The sequence below is a fragment of the Hydractinia symbiolongicarpus genome, chromosome 13, assembly GCF_029227915.1.
Source record: "Hydractinia symbiolongicarpus strain clone_291-10 chromosome 13, HSymV2.1, whole genome shotgun sequence".
NCBI lineage: Eukaryota > Metazoa > Cnidaria > Hydrozoa > Anthoathecata > Hydractiniidae > Hydractinia > Hydractinia symbiolongicarpus.
The window spans coordinates 299,326-314,069 of record NC_079887.1 but is presented as its reverse complement, the minus strand read 5'-3'; positions in this window follow the sequence as shown (position 1 = coordinate 314,069).

Below are 14,744 nucleotides of genomic sequence, written 5' to 3'. Positions count from 1 at the left end.
TTTAGTGGTGAAAAAATAATTTAAAAAATCGTTCTGGAAATGAGTTTACTCCCTGGGTACTTTCTTTGTATACTTTTGACTATACAGGCCGAGTCCGGGATTTAGGGAAGTCGCAGGAGTTCGTTTGCCGGCGATTAAACTGCTTTTATTCAGCGTCTCATCAAAAATGAAAACATTTTTGAAAACTACAAGTCTCATGCGTTTTAGTGGTGAAAAAATAATTTAAAAAATCGTTCGGGAAATGAGTTTACTCCCTGGGTACTTTCTTTGTATACTTTGGACTATACGGGCCCAGCCGGGATTTACGGGAAATCGCGGGTTTTCGTTTGCCGGCGATTAAACTTCTTTTTTTCAGCGTCTCATCAAAAATGAAAACATTTTTAAAAACTACAAGTCTTATGCGTTAAGTGGTGAAAAAATAATTTAAAAAATCGTTCTGGAAATGAGTTTACTCACAGGGTACTTTCTTTGTATACATTCGACTATACGTGCCAAGCCCGGGATTTACGGAAAATCGCGGGTTTTCGTTTGCCGGCGATTAAACTTCTTTTATTCAGCGTCTCATCAAAAATGAAAATATTTTTGAAAACTACAAGTCTCATGCGTTTTAGTGGTGAAAAAATAATTTAAAAAATCGTTCGGGAAATGAGTTTACTCCCTGGGTACTTTCTTTGTATACTTTTGACTATACGGGCCAAGCCGGGATTTACGGGAAATCGCGGGTCTTCGTTTGCCGGCGATTAAACATCTTTTATTCAGCGTCTCATCGAAAATGAAAACATTTTTAAAAACTACAAGTCTTATGCGTTTTGGTGGTGAAAAAATAATTTAAAAAATCGTTCTGGAAATGAGTTTACTCACAGGGTACTTTCTTTGTATACATTCGACTATACGGGCCAAGCCCGGGATTTACGGGAAATCGCGGGTTTTCGTTTTCCGGCGATTAAACCTCTTTCATTAAGCGTCTCATCAAAAATGAAAACATTTTTGAAAACTACAAGTCTCATGCGTTTTAGTGGTGAAAAAGAAATTTAAAAAATCGTTCGGGAAATGAGTTTACTCCCTGGGTACTTTCTTTGTATACATTCGACTATACGGGCCAAGCCCCGGATTTACGGGAAAACGCGGGATTTCGTTTGCCGGCGATTAAACCTCTTTCATTAAGCGTCTCATCAAAAATGAAAACATTTTTGAAAACTACAAGTCTCATGCGTTTTAGTGGTGAAAAAATAATTTAAAACATCGTTCGGGAAATGAGTTTACTCCCTGGGTACTTTCTTTGTAAACATTCGACTATACGGGCCAAGCCCCGGATTTACGGGAAAACGCATGATTTCGTTTGCCGGCGATTAAACCTCTTTCATTAAGCGTCTCATCAAAAATGAAAACATTTTTGAAAACTACAACTCTCATGCGTTTTAGTGGTGAAAAAAAAATTTAAAAAATCGTTCGGGAAATGAGTTTACTCCCTGGGTACTTTCTTTGTATACTTTTGACTATACGGGCCGAGTCTGGGATTTAGGGAAATCGCATGTTTTCGTTTGCCGGCGTTTAAACTGCTTTTATTCGGCGTCTCATCAAAAATGAAAACATTTTTGAAAACTACAAGTCTCATGCGTTTTAGTGGTGAAAAAATAATTTAAAAAATCGTTCGGGAAATGAGTTTACTCCCTGGGTACTTTCTTTGTATACATTCGACTATACGGGCCAAGCCCCGGATTTACGGGAAATCGCGGGTTTTCGTTTTCCGGCGATTAAACCTCTTTCATTAAGCGTCTCATCAAAAATGAAAACATTTTTGAAAACTACAAGTCTCATGCGTTTTAGTGGTGAAAAAAAAATTTAAAAAATCGTTCGGGAAATGAGTTTACTCCCTGGGTACTTTCTTTGTATACTTTTGACTATACGGACCGAGTCTGGGATTTAGGGAAATCGCAGGTTTTCGTTTGCCGGCGATTAAGCTGCTTTTATTCAGCGTCTCATCAAAAAAGAAAACATTTTTGAAAACTACAAGTCTCACGCGTTTTAGTGGTGAAAAAATATTTTAAAATATCGTTCGGGAAATGAGTTTACTCCCTGGGTACTTTCTTTGTATACTTTTGACTATACGGGCCAAGCCGGGATTTACGGGAAATCGCGGGTTTTCGTTTGCCGGCGTTTAAACTGCTTTTATTCGGCGTCTCATCAAAAATGAAAACATTTTTGAAAACTACAAGTCTCATGCGTTTTAGTGGTGAAAAAATAATTTAAAAAATCGTTCGGGAATTGAGTTTACTCCCTGGGTACTTTCTTTGTATACTTTTGACTATACGGGCCAAGCCGGGATTTACGGGAAATCGCGGGTTTTCGTTTGCCGGCGATTAAACTTCTTTTATTCAGCGTCTCATCAAAAATGAAAACATTTTTGAAAACTACAAGTCTCATGCGTTTTAGTGGTGAAAAGATAATTTAAGAAATCGTTCGGGAAATGAGTTTACTCCCTGGGTACTTTCTTTGTATACTTTTGACTATACGGGCCGAGTCCGGGATTTACGGGAAATCGCGGATTTTCGTTTGCCGGCGATTAAACTTCTTTTATTCAGCGTCCCATCAAATATGAAAATATTTTTGAAAACTACAAGTCTCATGCGTTTAGTGGTAAAAAAATAATATAAAAAATCGTTCGGGAAATGAGTTTACTCCCTGGGTACTTTCTTTAAATACTTTTGACTATACGGGCCAAGCCCGGGATTTACGGGAAATCGCGGGTTTTCGTTTGCCGGCGATTAAACTTCTTTTATTCAGCGTCTCATCAAAAATGAAAACATTTTTAAAAACTACAAGTCTTATGCGTTTTAGTGGTGAAAAAATAATTTAAAAAATCGTTCGGGAAATGAGTTTACTCCCTGGGTACTTTCTTTGTATACTTTTGACTATACGGGCCAAGCCGGGATTTACGGGAAATCGCGGGTTTTCGTTTGCCGGCGATTAAACTTCTTTTATTCAGCGTCTCATCAAAAATGAAAACATTTTTAAAAACTACAAGTCTTATGCGTTTTAGTGGTGAAAAAATAATTTAAAAAATCGTTCGGGAAATGAGTTTACTCCCTGGGTACTTTCTTTGTATACATTCGACTATACGGGCCAAGCCCCGAATTTACGGGAAAACGCGGGAATTCGTTTGCCGGCGATTAAACCTCTTTCATTAAGCGTCTCATCAAAAATGAAAACATTTTTGAAAACTACAAGTCTCGTGCGTTTTAGTGGTGAAAAAATAATTTAAAAAATCGTTCGGGAAATGAGTTTACTCCCTGGGTACTTTCTTTGTATACTTTTGACTATACGGGCCGAGTCCGGGATTTACGGGAAATCGCGGATTTTTGTTTGCCGGCGATTAATCCTCTTTCATTAAGCGTCTCATCAAAAATGAAAACATTTTTGAAAACTACAAGTCTCATGCGTTTTAGTGGTGAAAAAATAATTTAAAAAATCGTTCGGGAAATGAGTTTACTCCCTGGGTACTTTCTTTGTATACATTCGACTATACGGGCCAAGCCCCGGATTTACGGGAAATCGCGGGTTTTCGTTTTCCGGCGATTAAACCTCTTTCATTAAGCGTCTCATCAAAAATGAAAACATTTTTGAAAACTACAAGTCTCATGCGTTTTAGTGGTGAAAAAAAAATTTAAAAAATCGTTCGGGAAATGAGTTTACTCCCTGGGTACTTTCTTTGTATATTTTTGACTATACGGGCCGAGTCTGGGATTTAGGGAAATCGCAGGTTTTCGTTTGCCGGCGATTAAACTGCTTTTATTCAGCGTCTCATCAAAAATGAAAACATTTTTGAAAACTACAAGTCTCACGCGTTTTAGTGGTGAAAAAATATTTTAAAAAATCGTTCGGGAAATGAGTTTACTCCGTGGGTACTTTCTTTGTATACTTTTGTCTATACGGGCCAAGCCGGGATTTACGGGAAATCGCGGGTTTTCGTTTGCCGGCGTTTAAACTGCTTTTATTCGGCGTCTCATCAAAAATGAAAACATTTTTGAAAACTACAAGTCTCATGCGTTTTAGTGGTGAAAAAATAATTTAAAAAATCGTTCGGGAAATGAGTTTACTCCCTGGGTACTTTCTTTGTATACATTCGACTATACGGGCCAAGCCCGGGATTTACGGGAAATCGCGGGTTTTCGTTTTCCGGCGATTAAACCTCTTTCATTAAGCGTCTCATCAAAAATGAAAACATTTTTGAAAACTACAAGTCTCATGCGTTTTAGTGGTGAAAAAATAATTTAAAAAATCGTTCGGGAAATGAGTTTACTCCCTGGGTACTTTCTTTGTATACTTTTGACTATACGGGCCGAGTCTGGGATTTAGGGAAATCGCAGGTTTTCGTTTGCCGGCGATTAAGCTGCTTTTATTCAGCGTCTCATCAAAAATGAAAACCTTTTTTGAAAACTACAAGTCTCACGCGTTTCAGTGGTGAAAAAATATTTTAAAAAATCGTTCGGGAAATGAGTTTACTCCCTGGGTACTTTCTTTGTATACTTTTGACTATACGGGCCAAGCCGGGATTTACGGGAAATCGCGGGTTTTCGTTTGCCGGCGTTTAAACTGCTTTTATTCGGCGTCTCATCAAAAATGAAAACATTTTTGAAAACTACAAGTCTCATGCGTTTTAGTGGTGAAAAAATAATTTAAAAAATCGTTCGGGAATTGAGTTTACTCCCTGGGTACTTTCTTTGTATACTTTTGACTATACGGGCCAAGCCGGGATTTACGGGAAATCGCGGGTTTTCGTTTGCCGGCGATTAAACTTCTTTTATTCAGCGTCTCATCAAAAATGAAAACATTTTTGAAAACTACAAGTCTCATGCGTTTTAGTGGTGAAAAGATAATTTAAGAAATCGTTCGGGAAATGAGTTTACTCCCTGGGTACTTTCTTTGTATACTTTTGACTATACGGGCCGAGTCCGGGATTTACGGGAAATCGCGGATTTTCGTTTGCCGGCGATTAAACTTCTTTTATTCAGCGTCCCATCAAATATGAAAATATTTTTGAAAACTACAAGTCTCATGCGTTTAGTGGTAAAAAATAATATAAAAAATCGTTCGGGAAATGAGTTTACTCCCTGGGTACTTTCTTTAAATACTTTTGACTATACGGGCCAAGCCCGGGATTTACGGGAAATCGCGGGTTTTCGTTTGCCGGCGATTAAACTTCTTTTATTCAGCGTCTCATCAAAAATGAAAACATTTTTAAAAACTACAAGTCTCATGCGTTTTAGTGGTGAAAAAATAATTTTAAAAATCGTTCGGGAAAGGAGTTTACTCCCTGGGTACTTTCTTTGTACACTTTTGACTATACGGGCCGAGTCTGGGATTTAGGGAAATCGCAGGTTTTCGTTTGCCGGCGATTAAACTGCTTTTATTCAGCGTCTCATCAAAAATGAAAACATTTTTGAAAACTACAAGTCTTATGCGTTTAGTGGTGAAGAAATAATTTAAAAAATCGTTCGGGAAATGAGTTTACTCCCTGGGTACTTTCTTTGTATACTTTTGACTATACGGGCCGAGTCTGGGATTTAGGGAAATCGCAGGTTTTCGTTTGCCGGCGATTAAGCTGCTTTTATTCAGCGTCTCATCAAAAATGAAAACCTTTTTTGAAAACTACAAGTCTCACGCGTTTCAGTGGTGAAAAAATATTTTAAAAAATCGTTCGGGAAATGAGTTTACTCCCTGGGTACTTTCTTTGTATACTTTTGACTATACGGGCCAAGCCGGGATTTACGGGAAATCGCGGGTTTTCGTTTGCCGGCGTTTAAACTGCTTTTATTCGGCGTCTCATCAAAAATGAAAACATTTTTGAAAACTACAAGTCTCATGCGTTTTAGTGGTGAAAAAATAATTTAAAAAATCGTTCGGGAATTGAGTTTACTCCCTGGGTACTTTCTTTGTATACATTTGACTATACGGGCCAAGCCGGGATTTACGGGAAATCGCGGGTTTTCGTTTGCCGGCGATTAAACTTCTTTTATTCAGCGTCTCATCAAAAATGAAAACATTTTTGAAAACTACAAGTCTCATGCGTTTTAGTGGTGAAAAGATAATTTAAGAAATCGTTTGGGAAATGAGTTTACTCCCTGGGTACTTTCTTTGTATACTTTTGACTATACGGGCCGAGTCCGGGATTTACGGGAAATCGCGGATTTTCGTTTGCCGGCGATTAAACTTCTTTTATTCAGCGTCCCATCAAATATGAAAATATTTTTGAAAACTACAAGTCTCATGCGTTTAGTGGTAAAAAATAATATAAAAAATCGTTCGGGAAATGAGTTTACTCCCTGGGTACTTTCTTTAAATACTTTTGACTATACGGGCCAAGCCCGGGATTTACGGGAAATCGCGGGTTTTCGTTTGCCGGCGATTAAACTTCTTTTATTCAGCGTCTCATCAAAAATGAAAACATTTTTAAAAACTACAAGTCTCATGCGTTTTAGTGGTGAAAAAATAATTTTAAAAATCGTTCGGGAAATGAGTTTACTCCCTGGGTACTTTCTTTGTACACTTTTGACTATACGGGCCGAGTCTGGGATTTAGGGAAATCGCAGGTTTTCGTTTGCCGGCGATTAAACTGCTTTTATTCAGCGTCTCATCAAAAATGAAAACATTTTTGAAAACTACAAGTCTTATGCGTTTAGTGGTGAAGAAATAATTTAAAAAATCGTTCGGGAAATGAGTTTACTCCCTGGGTACTTTCTTTGTATACTTTTGACTATACGGGCCAAGCCGGGATTTACGGGAAATCGCGGGTTTTCGTTTGCCGGCGATTAAACTTCTTTTATTCAGCGTCTCATCAAAAATGAAAACATTTTTAAAAACTACAAGTCTTATGCGTTTTAGTAGTGAAAAAATAATTTAAAAAATCGTTCTGGAAATGAGTTTACTCACAGGGTACTTTCTTTGTATACATTCGACTATACGGGCCAAGCCCGGGATTTACGGGAAATCGCGGGTTTTCGTTTTCCGGCGATTAAACCTCTTTCATTAAGCGTCTCATCAAAAATGAAAACATTTTTAAAACTACAAGTCTTATGCGTCTTAGTGGTGAAAAAATAATTTAAAAAATCGTAATGGAAATGAGTTTACTCACAGGGTACTTTCTTTGTATACATTCGACTACACAAGCCAAGCCCCGGATTTACGGGAAAACGCGGGAATTCGTTTGCCGGCGATTAAACCTCTTTCATTAAACGTCTCATCAAAAATGAAAACATTTTTGAAAACTACAAGTCTCATGCGTTTTAGTGGTGAAAAAATAATTTTAAAAATCGTTCGGGAAATGAGTTTACTCCCTGGGTACTTTCTTTGTATACTTTTGACTATACGGGCCGAGTCCGGGATTTACGGGAAATCGCGGATTTTCGTTTGCCGGCGATTAAACTTCTTTTATTCAGCGTCCCATCAAATATGAAAATATTTTTAAAAACTACAAGTCTCATGCGTTTAGTGGTAAAAAAATAATATAAAAAATCGTTCGGGAAATGAGTTTACTCCCTGGGTACTTTCTTTAAATACTTTTGACTATACGGGCCAAGCCCGGGATTTACGGGAAATCGCGGGTTTTCGTTTGCGGGCGATTAAACTTCTTTTATTCAGCGTCTCATCAAAAATGAAAAAATTTTTAAAAACTACAAGTCTTATGCGTTTTAGTGGTGAAAAAATAATTTAAAAAATCGTTCTGGAAATGAGTTTACTCCCTGGGTACTTTCTTTGTATACTTTTGACTATACGGGCTGAGTCTGGGATTTAGGGAAATCGAAGGTTTTCGTTTGCCGGCGATTAAACTGCTTTTATTCAGCGTCTCATCAAAAATAAAAACATTTTTGAAAACTACAAGTCTTATGCGTTTAGTGGTGAAAAAATAATTTAAAAAATCGTTCGGGAAATGAGTTTACTCCCTGGGTACTTTCTTTGTATACTTTTGACTATACGGGCCAAGCCGGGATTTACGGGAAATCGCGGGTTTTCGTTTGCCGGCGATTAAACTTCTTTTATTCAGCGTCTCATCAAAAATGAAAGCATTTTTAAGAACTACAAGTCTTATGCGTTTTAGTGGTGAAAAAATAATTTAAAAAATCGTAATGGAAATGAGTTTACTCACAGGGTACTTTCTTTGTATACATTCGACTATACGGGCCAAGCCCAGGATTTACGGGAAATCGCGGGTTTTCGTTTTCCGGCGATTAAACCTCTTTCATTAAGCGTCTCATCAAAAATGAAAATATTTTTGAAAACTACAAGTCTCATGCGTTTTAGTGGTGAAAAAATAATTTAAAAAATCGTAATGGAAATGAGTTTACTCACAGGGTACTTTCTTTGTACACATTCGACTATACGGGCCAAGCCCCGGATTTACGGGAAAACGCGGGATTTCGTTTTCCGGCGATTAAACTTCTTTTATTCAGCGTCTCATCAAAAATGAAAACATTTTTAAAAACTACAAGTCTTATGCGTTTTAGTGGTGAAAAAATAATTTAAAAAATCGTTCGGGAAATGAGTTTACTCCCTGTGTACTTTCTTTGTATACATTCGACTATACGGGCCAAGCCCCGAATTTACGGGAAAACGCGGGAATTCGTTTGCCGGCGAATAAACCTCTTTTATTAAGCGTCTCATCAAAAATGAAAGCATTTTTGAAAATACAAGTCTCATGCGTTTTAGTGGTGAAAAAATAATTTAAAAAATCGTTCGGGAAATGAGTTTACTCCCTGGGTACTTTCTTTGTATACTTTTGACTATACGGGCCGAGTCCGGGATTTACGGGAAATCGCGGATTTTTGTTTGCCGGCGATTAAACCTCTTTCATTAAGCGTCTCATCAAAAATGAAAACATTTTTGAAAACTACAAGTCTCATGCGTTTTAGTGGTGAAAAAATAATTTAAAAAATCGTTCGGGAAATGAGTTTACTCCCTGGGTACTTTCTTTGTATACTTTTGACTATGCGGGCCGAGTCCGGGATCTACGGGAAATCGCGGATTTTTGTTTGCCGGCGATTAAACTGCTTTTATTCAGCGTCTCATCAAAAATGAAAACATTTTTGAAAACTACAAGTCTTATGCGTTTAGTGGTGAAGAAATAATTTAAAAAATCGTTCGGGAAATGAGTTTACTCCCTGGGTACTTTCTTTGTATACTTTTGACTATACGGGCCAAGCCGGGATTTACGGGAAATCGCGGGTTTTCGTTTGCCGGCGATTAAACTTCTTTTATTCAGCGTCTCATCAAAAATGAAAACATTTTTAAAAACTACAAGTCTTATGCGTTTTAGTAGTGAAAAAATAATTTAAAAAATCGTTCTGGAAATGAGTTTACTCACAGGGTACTTTCTTTGTATACATTCGACTATACGGGCCAAGCCCGGGATTTACGGGAAATTGCGGGTTTTCGTTTTCCGGCAATTAAACCTCTTTCATTAAGCGTCTCATCAAAAATGAAAACATTTTTGAAAACTACAAGTCTCATGCGTTTTAGTGGTGAAAAAAAAATTTAAAAAATCGTTCGGGAAATGAGTTTACTCCCTGGGTACTTTCTTTGTATACTTTTGACTATACGGGCCAAGCCGGGATTTACGGGAAATCGCGGGTTTTCGTTTGCCGGCGATTAAACTTCTTTTATTCAGCGTCTCATCAAAAATGAAAACATTTTTAAAAACTACAAGTCTTATGCGTTTTAGTGGTGAAAAAATAATTTAAAAAATCGTAATGGAAATGAGTTTACTCACAGGGTACTTTCTTTGTATACATTCGACTACACAAGCCAAGCCCCGGATTTACGGGAAAACGCGGGAATTCGTTTGCCGGCGATTAAACCTCTTTCATTAAACGTCTCATCAAAAATGAAAACATTTTTGAAAACTACAAGTCTCATGCGTTTTAGTGGTGAAAAAATAATTTTAAAAATCGTTCGGGAAATGAGTTTACTCCCTGGGTACTTTCTTTGTATACTTTTGACTATACGGGCCGACTCCGGGATTTACGGGAAATCGCGGATTTTTGTTTGCCGGCGATTAAACTGCTTTTATTCAGCGTCTCATCAAAAATGAAAACATTTTTGAAAACTACAAGTCTTATGCGTTTAGTGGTGAAAAAATAATTTAAAAAATCGTTCGGGAAGTGAGTTTACTCCCTGGGTACTTTCTTTGTATACTTTTGACTATACGGGCCAAGCCGGGATTTACGGGAAATCGCGGGTTTTCGTTTGCCGGCGATTAAACTTCTTTTATTCAGCGTCTCATCAAAAATGAAAACATTTTTAGAAACTACAAGTCTTATGCGTTTTAGTGGTAAAAAAATAATTTAAAAAATCGTTCTGGAAATGAGTTTACTGACAGGGTACTTTCTTTGTATACATTCGACTATACGGGCCAAGCCCGGGATTTACGGGAAATCGCGGGTTTTCGTTTTCCGGCGATTAAACCTCTTTCATTAAGCGTCTCATCAAAAATGAAAACATTTTTGAAAACTACAAGTCTCATGCGTTTTAGTGGTGAAAAAAAAATTTAAAAAATCGTTCGGGAAATGAGTTTACTTCCTGGGTACTTTCTTTGTATACTTTTGACTATACGGGCCGAGTCTGGGATTTAGGGAAATCGCAGGTTTTTGTTTGCCGGCGATTAAACTGCTTTTATTCAGCGTCTCATCAAAAATGAAAATATTTTTGAAAACTACAAGTCTCACGCGTTTTAGTGGTGAAAAAATAATTTAAAAAATCGTTCGGGAAATGAGTTTACTCCCTGGGTACTTTCTTTGTATACTTTTGACTATACGGGCCAAGCCGGGATTTACGGGAAATCGCGGGTTTCCGTTTGCCGGCGATTAAACTTCTTTTATTCAGCGTCTCATCAAAAATGAAAACATTTTTAAAAACTACAAGTCTTATGCGTTTTAGTGGTGAAAAAATAATTTAAAAAATCGTAATGGAAATGAGTTTACTCACAGGGTACTTTCTTTGTACACATTCGACTATACGGGCCAAGCCCCGGATTTACGGGAAAACGCGGGATTTCGTTTTCCGGCGATTAAACTCCTTTTATTCAGCGTCTCATCAAAAATGAAAACATTTTTGAAAACTACAAGTCTCACGCGTTTTAGTGGTGAAAAAATAATTTAAAAAATCGTTCGGGAAATGAGTTTACTCCCTGGGTACTTTCTTTGTATACTTTTGACTATACGGGCCAAGCCGGGATTTACGGGAAATCGCGGGTTTTCGTTTGCCGGCGATTAAACTTCTTTTATTCAGCGTCTCATCAAAAATGAAAACATTTTTAAAAACTACAAGTCTTATGCGTTTTAGTGGTGAAAAAATAATTTAAAAAATCGTAATGGAAATGAGTTTACCCACAGGGTACTTTCTTTGTACACATTCGACTATACGGGCCAAGCCCCGGATTTACGGGAAAACGCGGGATTTCGTTTTCCGGCGATTAAACTTCTTTTATTCAGCGTCTCATCAAAAATGAAAACATTTTTGAAAACTACAAGTCTCGTGCGTTTTAGTGGTGAAAAAATAATTTAAGAAATCGTTCGGGAAATGAGTTTACTCCCTGGGTACTTTCTTTGTATACTTTTGACTATACGGGCCGAGTCCGGGATTTACGGGAAATCGCGGATTTTCGTTTGCCGGCGATTAACTTCTTTTATTCAGCGTCCCATCAAATATGAATATATTTTTAAAAACTACAAGTCTCATGCGTTTAGTGGTGAAAAAATAATATAAAAAATCGTTCGGGAAATGAGTTTACTCCCTGGGTACTTTCTTTAAATACTTTTGACTATACGGGCCAAGCCCGGGATTTACGGGAAATCGCGGGTTTTCGTTTGCCGGCGATTAAACTTCTTTTATTCAGCGTCTCATCAAAAATGAAAACATTTTTAAAAACTACAAGTCTTATGCGTTTTAGTGGTGAAAAAATAATTTAAAAAATCGTTCTGGAAATGAGTTTACTCCCTGGGTACTTTCTTTGTATACTTTTGACTATACGGGCTGAGTCTGGGATTTAGGGAAATCGCAGGTTTTCGTTTGCCGGCGATTAAACTGCTTTTATTCAGCGTCTCATCAAAAATAAAAACATTTTTGAAAACTACAAGTCTTATGCGTTTAGTGGTGAAAAAATAATTTAAAAAATCGTTCGTGAAATGAGTTTACTCCCTGGGTACTTTCTTTGTATACTTTTGACTATACGGGCCAAGCCGGGATTTACGGGAAATCGCGGGTTTTCGTTTGCCGGCGATTAAACTTCTTTTATTCAGCGTCTCATCAAAAATGAAAGCATTTTTAAAAACTACAAGTCTTATGCGTTTTAGTGGTGAAAAAATAATTTAAAAAATCGTAATGGAAATGAGTTTACTCACAGGGTACTTTCTTTGTATACATTCGACTATACGGGCCAAGCCCAGGATTTACGGGAAATCGCGGGTTTTCGTTTTCCGGCGATTAAACTTCTTTTATTCAGCGTCTCATCAAAAATGAAAACATTTTTGAAAACTACAAGTCTCGTGCGTTTTAGTGGTGAAAAAATAATTTAAGAAATCGTTCGGGAAATGAGTTTACTCCCTGGGTACTTTCTTTGTATACTTTTGACTATACGGGCCGACTCCGGGATTTACGGGAAATCGCGGATTTTTGTTTGCCGGCGATTAAACTGCTTTTATTCAGCGTCTCATCAAAAATGAAAACATTTTTGAAAACTACAAGTCTTATGCGTTTAGTGGTGAAAAAATAATTTAAAAAATCGTTCGGGAAATGAGTTTACTCCCTGGGTACTTTCTTTGTATACTTTTGACTATACGGGCCAAGCCGGGATTTACGGGAAATCGCGGGTTTTCGTTTGCCGGCGATTAAACTTCTTTTATTCAGCGTCTCATCAAAAATGAAAACATTTTTAGAAACTACAAGTCTTATGCGTTTTAGTGGTAAAAAAATAATTTAAAAAATCGTTCTGGAAATGAGTTTACTGACAGGGTACTTTCTTTGTATACATTCGACTATACGGGCCAAGCCCGGGATTTACGGGAAATCGCGGGTTTTCGTTTTCCGGCGATTAAACCTCTTTCATTAAGCGTCTCATCAAAAATGAAAACATTTTTGAAAACTACAAGTCTCATGCGTTTTAGTGGTGAAAAAAAAATTTAAAAAATCGTTCGGGAAATGAGTTTACTTCCTGGGTACTTTCTTTGTATACTTTTGACTATACGGGCCGAGTCTGGGATTTAGGGAAATCGCAGGTTTTCGTTTGCCGGCGATTAAACTGCTTTTATTCAGCGTCTCATCAAAAATGAAAATATTTTTGAAAACTACAAGTCTCACGCGTTTTAGTGGTGAAAAAATAATTTAAAAAATCGTTCGGGAAATGAGTTTACTCCCTGGGTACTTTCTTTGTATACTTTTGACTATACGGGCCAAGCCCCGAATTTACGGGAAATCGCGGGTTTTCGTTTTCCGGCGATTAAACCTCTTTCATTAAGCGTCTCATCAAAAATGAAAATATTTTTGAAAACTACAAGTCTCATGCGTTTTAGTGCTGAAAAAAAACTTAAAAAATCGTTCGGGAAATGAGTTTACTCCCTGGGTACTTTCTTTGTATACATTCGACTATACGGGCCAAGCCCCGGATTTACGGGAAAACGCGGGAATTCGTTTGCCGGCGATTAAACCTCTTTCATTAAGCGTCTCATCAAAAATGAAAACATTTTTGAAAACTACAAGTCTCATGCGTTTTAGTGGTGAAAAAATAATTTAAAAAATCGTTCGGGAAATGAGTTTACTCCCTGGGTACTTTCTTTGTATACTTTTGACTATACGGGCCGAGTCCGGGATTTACGGGAAATCGCGGATTTTCGTTTGCCGGCGATTAAACTGCTTTTATTCAGCGTCTCATCAAAAACGAAAACATTTTTGAAAACTACAAGTCTTATGCGTTTAGTGGTGAAGAAATAATTTAAAAAATCGTTCGGGAAATGAGTTTACTCCCTGGGTACTTTCTTTGCATACTTTTGACTATACGGGCCAAGCCGGGATTTACGGGAAATTGCGGGTTTTCGTTTGCCGGCGATTAAACTTCTTTTATTCAGCGTCTCATCAAAAATGAAAACATTTTTGAAAACTACAAGTCTCATGCGTTTTAGTGGTGAAAAAAAAATTTTAAAAAATCGTTCGGGAAATGAGTTTACTCCCTGGGTACTTTCTTTGTATACTTTTGATTATACGGGCCGAGTCCGGGATTTACGGGAAATCGCGGGATTTTCGTTTGCCGGCGATTAAACTTCTTTTATTCAGCGTCCCATCAAATATGAAAATATTTTTGAAAACTACAAGTCTCATGCGTTTAGTGGTAAAAAAATAATATAAAAAATCGTTCGGGAAATGAGTTTACTCCCTGGGTACTTTCTTTAAATACTTTTGACTATACGGGCCAAGCCCGGGATTTACGGGAAATCGCGGGTTTTCGTTTGCCGGCAATTAAACTTCTTTTATTCAGCGTCTCATCAAAAATGAAAACATTTTTAAAAACTACAAGTCTTATGCGTTTTAGTGGTGAAAAAATAATTTAAAAAATCGTTCTGGAAATGAGTTTACTCCCTGGGTACTTTCTTTGTATACTTTTGACTATACGGGCCGAGTCTGGGATTTAGGGAAATCGCAGGTTTTCGTTTGCCGGCGATTAAACTGCTTTTATTCAGCGTCTCATCAAAAATAAAAACATT